Source organism: Marmota flaviventris, chromosome 4 (genome assembly GCF_047511675.1).
Source record: "Marmota flaviventris isolate mMarFla1 chromosome 4, mMarFla1.hap1, whole genome shotgun sequence".
In the NCBI taxonomy this organism is placed as follows: domain Eukaryota; kingdom Metazoa; phylum Chordata; class Mammalia; order Rodentia; family Sciuridae; genus Marmota; species Marmota flaviventris.
This window is the reverse complement of record NC_092501.1, coordinates 127,627,038-127,642,676: the sequence shown is the minus strand read 5'-3', so window position 1 is coordinate 127,642,676 and position 15,639 is coordinate 127,627,038. Positions and strand designations below refer to the sequence as shown.

The window sequence follows — 15,639 nt, the reverse complement described above, 5'->3', positions numbered from 1 at the left end:
ATTCCAGGTACATTTGGTAACTTCTGTGGTCTGAATGTATGTGTCCTTCCAAAGTCATGTGAGAGTTGAAACTGAATAACCAGTGTAGTGATATAGGATGCAGAGCTTTTGGGGAGTGACTAGGTCCTGAGGATGGACCCCTCATGAAGGAATCAGTGCCCTTTTAGAAGAGGCACAAGGGTATCAGTGATGGATGTGGACCTGTGCCTGCCACTCAATTTGCTGGTGCCTTGATCTTGTACTTTCCAGCCATCAGAACTGTAAGAAATAATTCCCTTTTTCATAAATCACAATTTTATGGTATCTTATAATAGTAGCTCCTTAAGGATGTGTTTTTTGGTATAAGAATCTTGAGTTAATGGTATAGAAATTTAAATTCAGACTACAGAAAATTTATAATATATTCTTATTTTGAACTTCACTCAATATCTAGTTAGTCTATCTGAGAGCCATGAAAGTACAATCTCATCAGCAAATTAATATTAGCTAATGAAAGAACTCTGATGGTCACCTCTATATCCCATAACAAATGTACATTATTATTATTACTTTTGTGTTAGTTTTCTTGACTCAGTCCCTTTATTTTAATTGTTCTCCCAAAGAAAGTACGATGGTAAGAATTCTAAGCCTGGTAGGAAAGGAGGCTTATATCAGATAAATAGAACCAAATAAAAGAAAGAAGTCTCCCAGAACAAATAACATTTTTTCCCCTGTTTAAATCGGTAAGGAATTAAATCAGTCATTGGGTGATCATTTTTTAGCTTCTCATACTCAATTCAGTAATATATTGGTATTTATAAAAAAGTCCTTTCAGTCAAGGTTAACTAAGAATCATAACAACAGTAATAGTAAATTTTACTTATTAAATGCTTACTATGTGTCAGATACTGCTAAACTAATTACTCCCAATGGATTATCTTATTTAGACCAGGTAGCATCCATGTGAGGTAGGTATAGTTATTGTTGAGAGCCACAGCCAAGTCGGGATGGCACCTGGCATTTTGCCAGAAGGAGTGGTTGGGAGGTGGCGCCAGCGAGCCATTGGGATGATGGTGATTAAGTTAAGCTGTCTATAATTATTGGGATGGTGACTGATTGCTGTAACTGGATGATGCTGGATTGGGGCAAGCTGTGTATTCAGTTGTGTATGTGGACCTCTGCTGTCCGGCAGTGGGGCGGCTCCTGCTGCCTCGGGTGCCCGCTACTTTTGAGTTCCCGCGGAGTTCCTGTTGAGTTCTCGCGGAGTTCCCGTTGAGTTCCCGTTGGCTCTCCCAGAGTTTTGGTGGAGTTCTAGAGAGATCCCGTAGGGTTCAGGCAATAAAGCAGTTCCTGTTTGAACCTACAAGTGGCTCGTGACCTCCTGGTTATTTTGTGCCCAGCTAGACTGCAGCAGTTATTTTATCAGGAAACAGAGCATAATGATTTTGTTCTATTGAATTGATGAGAAATGAGAAATGATGAAGTCTTGCAATTGTTCCAGCCAGCTAGCAGCCATGCTGGTTAGTCATAAGCATCAAGAGTAGCAGGACAATTTACAGAATATGTGTCAGATCAAGAAGAAAGTCCCAGAGGCAGTCATGGAATTTTGATCTCCAAGAACCAGATGGTTGTGAGGCTGACAAAGTCAGGGGAATGGTACTTGGGGCTTGTTTAGCATCATTCTCAAATTTGGAGTTAGAAGTGGACTGGCCCTGCAGCAGAACTGTAAAGCCAACACCCGTGGCCTTGGTTCCCTGTGGATTCTCTTACAAAGTGCCACACTACCTATACACTGGCTTGGCATGGAATGATATGGTGCAGAGGAACAGGCTTGGAGTTTGAAGTGCTTCAGGAGAATCAGACTCCTGATGGACAAGTTTTAGAAATACATTCATCATCATAAAAAAAAAAAGAAAATCATTCATCAATTTTTTTCACATATATTTTCCACACAGAAGTGATCTATGAATAAAATCTATGGCTAAGTAAATTTAAATGGATTCTTTTATGAATTATAAAATAAGATATTCAATAGATAAGAATTATTGTGTCAGTCTATAATCACTAGGTTGTTTTGGGGGGGTTTAAAGAGACAAAAGTTTGTCTCTTTAAAGAACATTTTCTGATATGGGCCATGGCATGGAGTTCCCTATGCCTTTGTCACATTATAGGCATGTCAAGACTCTTTCACCATTTTTGGTGACTATGTCCCAAGACAGAAATATCATTAAAAACAGTAAAAGTGAGGATGATGACTAAAATACCACATTAAACTTACGTTGTTCTTTATAGTTTGCACAGTTCTTTCGCTAATTTAACTTGTTTACTCTTTTTAATAATCCTATGAGATAGAAATTGTTATTATCCCCTTATCACATGCAGAAAGAATGAATACGAATCTTTACATATACTTGTTGTTTTATGAGGGGTTCCTTAAAGAGGTCTTTGAGCTGGAAATGTTTGTTCAAGAAAATTTTTGGTGAGTGCCCTCAGGAACAATACTCAGTGGGGTTGGAAGGAGCAGGATGGGGCAGAGGGACAAGTTGAGCTGCAATGTGGTTACAGTAAGTGATTAACATGATTCCCCGGAAAACTCTGGCATTGGGACAGCCATTCAGAGCTGTCCTCAACTTGGCAAGGGGCCAAGCTTGTGGTGCCCTGCATCAACTAGTCATGAGATATGGACTCATGCCAGAGAAGGGGTATAATCTTGAATGAGGTTACTCTTTTCAGTGGATAGCAGTTCCTGAGATGGGTGTCATCTGTGAGTCATTGGCTCTCAAGGCTAACTGCTTGACAATAAACGCGCGGTTCTGAAAGGGGAAACGGGGTGGCATATCACATCATATACTAAAGTATACTTCTTGTGCTATTCAGATCTACCTGCTGTATATAATGAGGTCACTATTTATGGTTTGGATGAGGTGTCCCCCAAGAACTCATGTGTTAATGCAGGAATGTTTAGAGATAAAATGATTGGCTTATTAGAGCTGAAACCTAATCAGTTTATCCTAGTTTGAATGAACTGGGTGGTAATTCTAAGCAGGTAGAGCCTGGCTGGAAGAAGTGGGTCACCTTGGGTATGTCCTGGAATGGTGGATCTTCCCCGTGGTCCCTTTCCCTACTCTCTCTGCTTCCTGGTCAGTAATTAACTGAGCAGTACTCTTTCACGACACCCTTCTTCCTCAAGGTGCTGCCTTACCAGAGCAATGGACTGGGACCTCTGAAACCATGATCTCCAAATAATCTTTCACTCCTCTAAGTTTTTCTTGTCAGATATTTTGGCCACAGTGACACAAAGCTGACTAAAGCAGCCAACCCATCTGGGAACAGCTCCTCTGTGACTCTGGTTGCTTTCTTTTCCTGGGAAGGCTAAGGAGGAAGCTAGTCAGATGAACCCAACCCACTACTTTTGCATATTGCTACTCTTCATCTTTTACCTTTCTTCCCCGTTCCCCTCACCCTTGCTCAGACTTCTTCTGACTAGTGGTTTACCAAGTGAGGTAACAGACTTTGATCCCTGAGAGGCCTAAGCCCCTGGCCGCCATGGCTGTCTTATGCCATGTCTTCTGTATCTTTCTGTTTATCATCAATTCTTGGCAAAGGAGTACTAGGTTATACCTCAATGGATCGCCTGAGTGTCAGATCTGCCCCCATAGTGCAACAGCTGTTCTACCTCCTGATGACCATGGCCAAAGAAAATTAGTCCTTTGGGGGCTGATTGATCAATCCTTCTTTGCCTTTCCTTTGATTTGAGGTGCACAAAGTGACTGGGTGGCAGATATACTGAGAGTTTAATGGAACTTTCACTGGGTCCTCTGGTACAAGTATTCCCCTACTAGCTACCCAGTACCTAAATACACAAAGTCCAGAGTTTTGGGGATAAGAAATGAAAATCCTCCAACTGAGATCCTAGGAGTGATGGAAGCAAGGACAGTTCTGATTTCCTCCTTGTGTCTCTAGTGGAATCTCTTATCATCCTTCATAGTATACAGAGAAGAGCCAGCCCCAACTACTCAATGATAGTGATATGCCTTTCTCCAAAATTTCATATGGCTTGCTAAATGGAGCTCAACAAAAGTGGCCTATAGAGAACTGAGTGAAGAATTTTTAAATATCTGCACTATTAGAAGCTATGGAAAGTTTGCTCTTTTTTTTTAAAAAAAAAGGTAAGAATGTTTTAACAGATCTGAATATTGAGAAAATTTAAATATATAAAGACTTATTTTTTTTTGCCTTTTATAGTTCTAAAAACTACAGGACAAATCAATCCCATTACCTGTTTTATAGTAGGCATAGAGTAGGCATAGAGTAGCCAGTCATTCATCTAACTGTCTATGAATATTTTTGTGCTATGACATCAGAGGTGAATATTTGAAATAGAGACATGATGGCCCACAGAGCCTTAAAATATTTACTCTTTGGCTTTTTTTTTTTTTTTTTTTTTTGGAAGAATTTTCCAACTTCTGGTTTGGCTAGCTGAATTGTGATTAATAATTTGTTTGATCATAAAAACAACAAGTTTGTTATATTTAGAAATAACATTATTAATAAAAACTTTTATTTGAGCATAACATGCAAACAAGAGAGCAAGAGTGACCTCAGATCTGGCAAGAGGTATGTCACTCTTGCTCTCCTGGTGCTCCCTAAACTTTGGCTCTTTGGAGTTCTTTTTGATTTATTCTTCTCAGTTACATTTTTCTTTTAAACAGTTAGCAGTTAAATCTTCACATTTTATGTCCAACACTTGGGTGTAGGGTCTTGGTAGGACTTAGTTCTCACTTGTGCAAGGAACATTCAGCAACAACAATCTGGATATGAAATCCGCCCCTGGCTTTAGTCCAGGGTTATTTTTCTCCTGTGGATGACCAGGAATCGTTGTGGTGTGTCTGGTTACTTTCTGCCCTAGTTTGTTGAGGAGCTTCCAGAAACAGATTCTGTAGTTGGAGCCATAGTTCTGGTCTGCTGCCCTCACTATGTCAAGTGAAGACACAGATGTCTAAACATCACTTGAGAGCTTTACTGTCCACAGGCGAAGTCCCTACTGAGCAGATCAACATAAGAACAGCCATTTTTCAAACTAGAACTGAACAAAACAAGCCCCCTTGAGTCATTCCTCAAAACAAATCTTCTGTGTCTGATTCTCTTATTAGGGATGAATTTAGACTCTGTAAACTGACCATAAGGGAGGACAGGAAAGGGCAGAAGCAGGAAAAGAAGTATTATATGTTCACTTTTCAATTTTTTAAAAAAATATTTCACAGATGACATTGTATGTATTCATCATACACAGTGATGTTTTAAAGTCTACATACGTTGTAGAATATTTAAATCTAGGTAATCAACAATAGCATTATATTAATAGTTATCAGTTTGGGGTACAGAGCACTTAAAATACACTATCTGTATTTTTTTCCAGAATATAACAAATCATCACTAATTATAGTCATTTTGCATTACATGCATATCTGTTTAAAGAAAGGATCTCTTGCCCCCTCCCTGAACTTACTCACTTATAGATGTGTGTGAGATCCTTCTGTATGGCTGCTCACCAAAGCCCTTTGGGGTGGTGAGATTGTATTTGGGGTTTGGGGAAAAGTTTTGAATGCTGAAATTCAAACAAAGAGGATGGAAGTGCTTTGTAGGTACCACCGTGGCCACCCTCATCTCCTCTGTGCTATCAACATTCTGTATTTTTGTGTCCTCAGAAACTCTTGGTACTTTGCATCCATTTGATAGCTCCTGGGCCCCCTGAGCCCACAGATACTGGGGCAACACCACAGCATGTCTGCTGCCCTGCGGAGCTGAGCAGAGCCACCTCATTGCCCAAGCCTGCTATCTGATTGAAATCACCCTAGAAAACAAGTCTTGCCTTAGGGCAACCTGTCAGCAGTGACAGTCCAATTTTACTTTAAATAGACTTTTCTATCCAACTCTTGGCAGCTAAAAATTCTAAAGAATCCAGTTACATTTTTGTTTTTGTTTTTTAATTTTTAAATGCTACCCAGGACAAGAAATCTAATAAGAGCAGCTTGGCACATAGTAGGCATTTGATAAACATCTGGTTTTTATACCAATGCCTCCTATACATAGCCTGAGGAATTTGTAGTCCGTGTCATTATTTTCCCTTTACCTTTTGTTGAAGATCCACCAATGTCCCAATCTTCACAAAAATTCTGAAAACTGAAATGTATGGGAGTGCAGTATGTTTCTGCAGGGATGGGAGTGTCTCCGGGTTTGATAAATCTTCCTCTTAGTGTGAATTGAGGACAGAAGTCCATTATCTTCAATCCTCATCTTTCACCAGAAAGATAAAAGGCATAAGTCAATTGAACAGCTGGGATAAGAGAGCAAAGAGATAATCCTCTGGAAAAGGAAATCTGTGCAGATACCTGAGCAGGGGCAAGAAAGAAGAAAGAGTCTCTCAGCCCACCGAAAAGAGGGGATGGCGCTCTGAGTAGGCATAGAGTATTTTACGGAGGTAGTGAGTCTCCGAGGACTTAAATTGGGTGGCCAGGCTTACTTGAGAGGACAAATCTACATGCTGGGTCGTGGAGAGACAAGGCCCTTGGCCTCAGGAGCTTGTGAACTAGAGAAGAGAAGAACCTTTAAAAAAATCATTTATATTATGAAATCATGAGAGAAATGACTGACATTTTATCATTTATGTTAATCTTTATTGAAATAAATGAGGTGAAAACGGGTCCTGTAATATCTTAAATTATACATAGCATGTCTAGGTGCTCATTTCAGGTTGGACCTACTGGTAGTTTAGCCTGCAGTGCTGGGGCAGATTGTAGCAGAAGGGCTTCAAAAGGTGGTCAAGTCCCCTGCTTCCTAGAGACTGTTCACCAGCCCTGGCGAACAGCTCTGTGGGTGTGTGTTGCAGCCACAGATGGTACAGCACTGATCTCCAGGGACTGCCATTCCCCTCCGATGTCACTCTGCTTCTCACTATGTACTTGTCTTCAGGACACTGAAAACGAATTTAGAATATCTCTCCAGGGATAGAAATTCTGAATTACAGATGAGAGAAAGATCCCTTATTCAGATGATGTTTCCATTTCAAAACTGATGCAGTGTCTAGAGTCAAAACTGACGAATCCTCCTTTGAGCACATATATTTGCTTGAAAATCAAAGAGAGAGATGTATTAAAACGAGCTCTCATAAAAGTCAGACAAAATGCTTCTTGATGTCATGTATTAACTGAAACTGACATCTGATTCCATTAGGATCGACATTCGATACTATTATTATAAAAGTAAAAGTCTCTATTTTTTTTTTCCAAAAGGAAGGGTGACATAGATTGCAGGTGATACCTGTTCTTGTCCGGGTTCAGGGAAATTTTCCTGTTCTATCTGCTGGACAAACTAAGAGAGGATAGCAAAAAATGGCATGAACTCATTGCATGACTTATGAAAAATGTAATTGTCCCTGGAAGCTTAGCAATCATAAAACATATTTTCCTTTAGTTCAAGCTAATGATTTAAAGCCCAAGTCAAAAGTCCTTGATCAATCAAGATAGAAATGCATCATCCGGCACAATGTGGGATGGCAAAGGTCCCAGAAGGCCAGGGTAGTTCAGCCTGTAACCCCCAGGGCAGACTGGAACTGAGGTATCTACAAAAGAGACAGAAGGAAATAATTCTGCAGGGACCCAGGAGCAAAAGGGCAAATAATGTTCACATTTCCCCAGTGACCTCATCTTGCTTTCCAGGAAATTTGGCCACTAAGGTATCTATTTTAAGTTTGTCTTATTTGAAATACTCAACAATGATGTGTGCTATAAATGCCACCCACCCTTGTTTTTTTTTTTTTTTCTACTTAAAGAAGACAGGAAGTCTTGAGGAATTCAGCTTCTTAGGTTAAAACATTCCTATGTCAGATGTGAGGTATTACCTAAGAATGGAGCTGAGAAGAAACAAGGAGAAAAATCAGTACTGGATGGAAAGGGAGAGAATATTACAAAGGAAAGAAGATTGCCCACCAGAGGGAAAAAAAAAAAAACATTTAATACTAGACAGTATAAAATGGTAATTTAAACGGGAAGAGGAAATCATGGGTTCTCCTACGTTGAGAACTTTTCCAGGTGATGGGAAAAGAGTGCTGCTATGCATGGCTCTGGCAGGGTGATTTATGGGGTGGGCTGTCTTTCCAGACTGATGACTTAGGATGTGACCAGTTTTCTTGGACTCATTGATCCGCTCATTCCTAACTCATGACTGAGTAAATGATACTGAACAGAAGAACTCTGGAATGAATCTTTGTGTTCTGGGCTGCTGGATTTAAGGACATGCCTAGTTAAATATGGGATCTTTAGAAAAGAAGGAGATATGGAAATTAACAGGCAACTTCATAAATGGTGTTAACTATGACCCGCTTGTAAATAGGCTCATCTACTTATCGATAAGTAATCGTTTCATCAACATTTATGGATTATTTATTTTATGTTAGGTGTGAAAAATACAAAACAAATTAAATATGACATAGTTCTTTTTAAAATGGATTTTTGACTAATGAGGAAGAATGAAGTAAATCTAATAACATAGAGAGTGATAAAAGATATAATAATGCTGTACCCAGGATGTGATGGAGACAGAGAGGGTTGTTAATTTAAACTGAGGGCTCATAGAAAGTTTTCCAGAGAAAATGTGTCTTGAGCTGAGTTAGCTAAATATAAAAAGGAAGAACTTTCTCAGCTGAGTGCATAGCATGTTTAAAGCACAAATTCCTGCGCTCCTAGAACTTTAAACCTTTCACTATGTCTGGACTCATGAGTGTTGGGGGACTGGAAGGACAAGGGTGGCTCATGCATAAGAGAAATCTGACAGGGTCTTAGGGGCTAAGTTTGAACTTGAACATCAGCCTGGAAGCTATAGAGAATCATTAAACAGTGTTCAGCAGGGGAGTAACCTGTGTCATTCTTAAGTCCTAGGAATGTCACCCTGGGATATGTAAAGAATGGTGGAAAATTTGTTCCTTTAGAGCCCAGAAGGCACAAACACTAGACTCAAGGAAAGGAAAGGAGTTCTAAGTTCTTCTAAGACTAGTTGGTAGGTTTGCTCTGGGGCTTTGAGATCAAGAATATTATGAAACCAAATTTGAAAGAGAGAAAACAGATTATGATGGAGTACAACTAATGTGTCCCTTTAGAATAATTATGGGAGAGATCCTTAGATAAAAAAACAGAAATAAAGATCCATTTACTTCTCAGTCAACAAAACTATGTGTTCTTTGTGATTTTCCTGTCTCTTACTTTTCATATATATGCATCAGCAAGTCCATTAGCTCCTCTGCCAAACATACCCAGAGTCTGTCCATTTGTCCTTATTGTCACTGTTCTTTCCCCAAGTTCATCAACACCATCAACTCTCATTTGGATGAGGACAGCAGCTTCCAGTCTTGACTACCAGCAATCCATTCTTCTCATAAAAATCATTAGAAACATAATTCCAGGACTGGGGTTGTGGCTCAGTGGTAGAGTGCTTGTCTAGCACATGTAAGGCACTGGGTTTGATCCTCAGACCACACAAAAAAAATAAAATAAAGGTATGTGTACATCTACTACTAAAACAAACAAACAAACAAAAAATACACACCCCCATAAATCCAATTCTGTTACCCCTCCTACTTAAAATCCTCTTTACTTTCTATCCAACTTCAATATAATCAGAACTTTCTACCAGGATGACAAACCCCTGTACCAATCACCTTCCACTTCCCCTGGCACGCTTCTTGTTAGTCAAACTGAATTTCCTTCTATTTTCCAACAGGTCAAATTATTATTTTTTTAAAGTTTTATTCTCTCTCTCTCTCTCTCTCTCTATATATATATATATATATATATATATATATATATGGCAGTAGAATGCATTCTGGCATATTATACATACATGAAGTATAACTTGTTCTAATTAGGATCCTCTTCTTGTGGTTGTACATGATGGAGAGTTACCCTGGTCATGTATTCAAATACAAGGACAGGAAAGCTATGACCGATCCATTCTACTTTCTTTCCTATTCCCATACCCCCTCCTTCCCTTCATTCCACTGTGTCTAATCCAGTGGGCTTCTATTCTTCTCCTCCCCATCCTCCCTTGTTGTGAGTTAGCATCCACATATCAGAGAGGACTTTATTCTTGGTGCAGGCCTTTGAACTGCTATACTTTGTGCCCAGAACTCTCTTCCTACAGACCCTTTGGGCTACTGGGTTACTTTTTTTTTGTCACTCAGGCTTCAGCTTAAGTGTTACCCCTCAAAGTTACCCTCCTGAATATCCAGAGGGAGACCCCCTTTCTCCCTGTTATTCTCTGGTTCATAGTCTTGTGCATTTTCTTTCTTTCTTTTTTTTAAATCAACATGTAATAATTGTGCATATGTGTGGTAACCCTGTGATATTTCAACACACACACACACACACACACACACACACACACACACACACACATATATATAAAATGTGTATGATTAGTTATCTTCATTTCCTTATTTCTTGATGGTTGGAACCTTCAAGATACCCTCTTATAATTCTTTATAAAATGTGTGACAGGTTATTGTGAGCTATGATCAGCCCATTGTGCTCTGGAACACTAGAACTCACTCCTCCTATCTGTTTTGGCGTAAAGTCAGTGGTGGGGCCAGCATTGTGACTCTGCCACTAATATGTCACCTTGGACAGGGAGAATGGGAGAAAATGCAAATTCCTTCTCCATAGCAAAGCTAGACTCAGACTTCAGGTAGCTTTCCCAGCTGGGTTCCAAGCCTGTAATGACTAGTATACCTCTTCTGTTGCAAGCATTGATGGAGTCCTTGGTGGTGGAGTCTGATGGGACTCTACCATTGACCATTTCCCTTGCAATGTGGAGTATGCCTGGCCCAGAAACTGAACCCAAAGCAGTAAATTGTGTGCTTTATCCCACTTCCTATGCCACCATCCTGGGTCTCTGTGTCTTACAAGACTCCCCTCCCTCCCCTGCTGGATTCCAGTGCCATTCACCTCAAAATGTTGCCACTTATTTGCTATTCTGGTTCTAGTTTATGGAAGAGCAGGTGAGCGCTGGCCACTTCTTTTGGGTCATCTTACCAATCTTTCTTCAAAGAAGTTACTATGATCCGAAATGCTCTCATCTGTTTCTTTCTTTGTCATCTGCCTAACCTAGTAGACATAACGCGCCATAAGATTAGGGACCTTCCTGGATCTTTTGCTTCTCTGCTATTTACCAGCGTCTGAAATGGTGATTGATTCATAGCACTTGGGAATGAATTCTGGAGAGTGACAATCCTAGTATCTGGATCCAGCCTTGCAGACTGAGTTCTGCTTCAGTCTCTAGAACTTAGAGACCAGGAGAGGTTTAGGTTGGATTTGTTTCTCATCCAAATCTGGCCCAGGTGCCAGTTCTGATAAGATGCCTTTGCCTCACTCCAAGATCTTCTTCTGCTGTTCTGTAACTGATCCTCTCCTTTTCTGAGTCTCCCTCAAATGTTAAGTGAGCCTTTCAGGAGACAAATGTACTATATTATAAACAAGAGTTGTAAGCCATTGAAACCTAAGTTATTTTTAACAATATGGTCTCATTGTATCGTGAGACCTGGGAAAATCTGGTTTGTGGTTAGAAATAAAGCCAGAAGATTTGAATTATATGAAATGCTAAGGAGTTTTAGTAGTGAATATTAATAATGTGTGCAATGTCTTGGTACTGCATCAGTCAGAGGAATAAAAAGATAAACTACACCCTATTCAGCTGTCTTGAAGGACCCTCATCCCCATGAAAGAAGCAATGGTCATACCAGGCTGTGATTCTGCTATACTTATCAGTTGTTGTATTACTAATAGGAGAGAATGTCTCAGGGTCAACAAGAAGCAGGAATCAGGCAAATTTAACATGGAATGTCTATTTTCCTGCGATATTTAGGATTAAAAGTGATCAATACTGGGGAAACATAATTAAAAATAAAAATTTTCTCCCAGCCCAGAAATTCTCTTCCCAAAGTTAGTGGAGAAAGGAAATGTTTTATTTTTTTGAATAAGCATTAAACCAGAATGTGATGCGCATCACAGGCAATCCTATAAGAGACTGCAAAGACAAAAAGGAACCTCAGCTCCACATATAGCCAGACAGATTGCTCGGCCAAGAGGCCAAGAATGTCACATTCTCAAGACATGCCATAACTCGTCCTCAGGTAAGAGGACTTGCCAACACATTTAGTCCATCCTCAGTTTACCGGATTACCAGGTAAATTACCACCTGTTAATTAACTGGCTTTATTCAAAGGAAAAATAAGCTCCTCATAGTTTGGACAGGAGATGGCTTGCAGCTTGGACCAAGGAACTCACAGAACGTCATCCGCTCCTACTTTTCTACAGAAAGCACCATAAGGGCTCTGCCTTCCTTCGTGTTTACATTTCAAAGAACCTACTCTGCTGATAGTAGGCCCGCCCTGGCCCCTGGGGACTCAACCCCCAGTTCTTTGTTATGCATGTCAATGTGGCCAGCTCACAAGGCCATGACGCAGGCTTGCGGTTCCCTGTTTATCTGCCTCGCACCTATGTGTCTCTCGGGAACATCTTGACCTGTTCGAGCCTCCTGATAGGGGACGGTGACGTGACGGTAACCCAAGGACGCAGTTATTACTCTTCCCTCCTCACTTTTGAGTAATTTCCCGCAGCTGTTAAAAAGATATATAAGGGGAACAAATCTGGCAATAAAGCGCGCGCGCACATGCCCCCTCCTGGATGAAGAACCTTGGTGTCCTGTGTATTTTTAACCCCGCCGTCCCTCGCCGGACTCGGCTCCGTTAGCCGGACGCGGCACTACTCCCGGGTCATTAAGACACCCTTGGGTGGTAAAACTGGAAAAAGACTTTAAAAAGTAAAAATAAAGAGATAGGCATATGTCTCAAAGGAACAGAGAAAGAATTTCCAAATTTACCAGGAAAAAAAGTTCTAAGTAAAGGAAGCAGTGGCGTGTGCATGTGTGTGTGATTTTAGGTTCACAGCAAAATTAAGAGGACGGTGCAGAGATTTCCCCTACTCCCACTGTCCCCTGCCCACACATTCACAGCCTCCTGCAATCTCAACATCCCTCCAAAGGGCACATTTAAAAAAATAATCTATGAATCTACATTCACATCATTATCACCCAAAACCCACTGTTTCCTTTAGGTTTCTCTGTTGGTGTTATGCATTCTGTGGGTTTCCACTGATGTGTAGTGGCGTGTGTCTGTCATTATGGGGTCACACCTTACCACAGGAACTGGGAATGAGAGCTCTATCTGCCTGGATGTTTACATTTCAAAGAACTGGCTCCCAGTTTACTGCCCTAAAAATCTTCTGTTCTGCCTTCTCATTTCTTGACTCCTGATAAACACCTGGCACCACTGATTTTTTTTTTAACTGTCTCAGTAGATCTGCCTTTTCCAGAATGTCACGTAGTTAGAATCATAGAGCTTGCTGACTTTTTCAGATTGCCTTCTTTCACTTAGTAATGTGCATTAAAATTTCCTCCTCATCTTTTTATGGCTTGATAGCTAATTGAGGACTATTATTCCATTCTGGGGAGTACCACAACTTATCCATCCATTAATTTTTCTAACGAACATCTTGGTTTCTTCCAAATTTTGGCAATCGTCAATGAAGTTGCTATAAAAATCCTTGTGCAGTTTTTTTTAAACTAATTTTCAAATTCCAGCATGATCGCTGAATTGTATGATAAGAATATTTTTAGCTTTCTAAGAAACTGCCAAATTGTCATCTGAATGGGCTGTATCATTCTGCATTCCCACCAGCAATAAAATGAAATTTTTGTTTGACCACATCTCACCAATATTTGAGTTTCTGCCACTACCATGTTTAGTGGTATCTTGTTGCATTCATTTGCATTTCTCCAATGACATATGATGTGGGTTATCTTTTTTACATTTTTTTTTTTGCCATCTGCATATCTTATTTGGTGAGGTCTCTACTCAGGTCTTTGTCCCACTTTTTAACTCATTTGTTTGTTTTATTAAGTGTCCATTGTATATTTTCAACAGTAGTCCTTTATTTAGTTGTTGTCTGTCTGAGAAAGTATTACTACTTTGTTGTTTTCCTTCGAAACTTAATATTTCACTCCACTCTCCTCTCATTTGCATAGTTTCTGGAAAGAAGTCAGATGCAATTGTATCTTTGCTCTTTGATAGGTAACGTGTTTTTAATCCTCTGGCTTTTCCAGGATTTTTCTTTTCCAGGATTTCTCTGTTTGAAAATTAAATACAGAGATGGAGTAGTTTTTGTTTTTGTTTTGTTTTAGGATTGGGGATTATTTATCCTGTTTGGTCTTCTCTGAGCTTCTTGTATCTAGGATTTGATGTCTGATGTTAATTGGGGGGAAATTATTAGTCATTATTGTTTCAAAATATTCCTTCTGTGTCTTTCTTCTCTTTCTGGCAATCCCATGACATGTATGTCATACTTTTTGAAGTTGTCCCACAATCTGGATATTCTTTTTATTTTTGGTCTTTTTTTTTTCAGTTTTGGAGGTTTATATTGAGCTATTATTAAGCATTTTTTTTTCATATTAGTTACATTTATTGCATTTCCTTTTTTTTAGTGTTATGACATGTATTTACCATTCTATATCTTTCTTTAAAGTTTTAAAATTGGTTTTAATTAGTTATACACGACAGTAGACTGCATTCATATACTTTGATATATCATGCATAGATGGGTATAATCTCTCATTTTTCTGAGTGTACATGTTGTGGAACCACATTGGTCATGCAGTCACATACATAAATAAAGCAATGATGTTTCCTTCTATTATCCTTCCTATCCCACATCCCCTGCCTTTCCCTCCCTTCACTTCCCTCCACCTAATCTAAGAGAATTTCTTTTAAACTCAGTGAATCTTTCATTAACCATGTATAGTCTAAGCCCATCAAATGCATCCTTCATTTTTTTTACAGTGACTTATATCTATAGCACTTATATAGATATAGAAAGGTGGACAATGGAAGCAGAAAGGTGGAAATTTTCTTCTTCAAAAAGAAGAAGAAAAAAATTTCCACCTTTCTGCTTCCATTGTCCACCTTTCTTGCATGTGTTAGTGTTAAAGTCATTAATGTGTTTCTATATTCATCACAGTGGTTTTAAATTCCTGGTCTGATTATCCCAACCTTCAACTGAACCTGGTTTTGATATCTGATACTAGTTCTTCAAGCTGTGAGGTTTTTTTTTTTTTTTTTTTTTTTAGCATGCAATGTGAGTGTTTTCTTGATAGATATGGGCAAAAGAACTGCTGTAAATAAAACTAAAGGAATGTGGTGGTGAGATGTGTGGACAAGGGAATGTTTTAGAGTCCTACAATTGGGTCATCATCTTGTGCCTTTGGACTATGAGCTTCCCAAATGTTTACCAGTTTTTCTCCCTTTTAAGGTGGGACAGAACAGCATAGGGGCTGGACTTTAATTTGGCTCTGGTAATGCCCAGCTGATTAGGTGCTAGTTAACTAGTTCCACCTGAGGGTGATTCTTATTATGAGGATCAGACTATTCTGGCACATTTCAAAATGGTTTCTTTGTCTTTCCCTTTGCTGGAAGAAGAGGATGAGTTTCTCTGATATTTACAGGGAGTGCTCCTTGAGCTCCTGGAAGTAAACCTTATCAACCTGTGAGGACTCCTG

At 39.5% G+C, this 15,639-nt stretch overlaps 1 pseudogene; it reads right to left on the bottom strand.

Annotated features, from left to right (window-relative positions):
- Positions 1 to 2,708: 2,708 nt before the first annotated feature.
- Positions 2,709 to 15,639, bottom strand: part of LOC114087282 (PAX3- and PAX7-binding protein 1-like) — a 52,539-nt pseudogene continuing 39,608 nt past the window's right edge.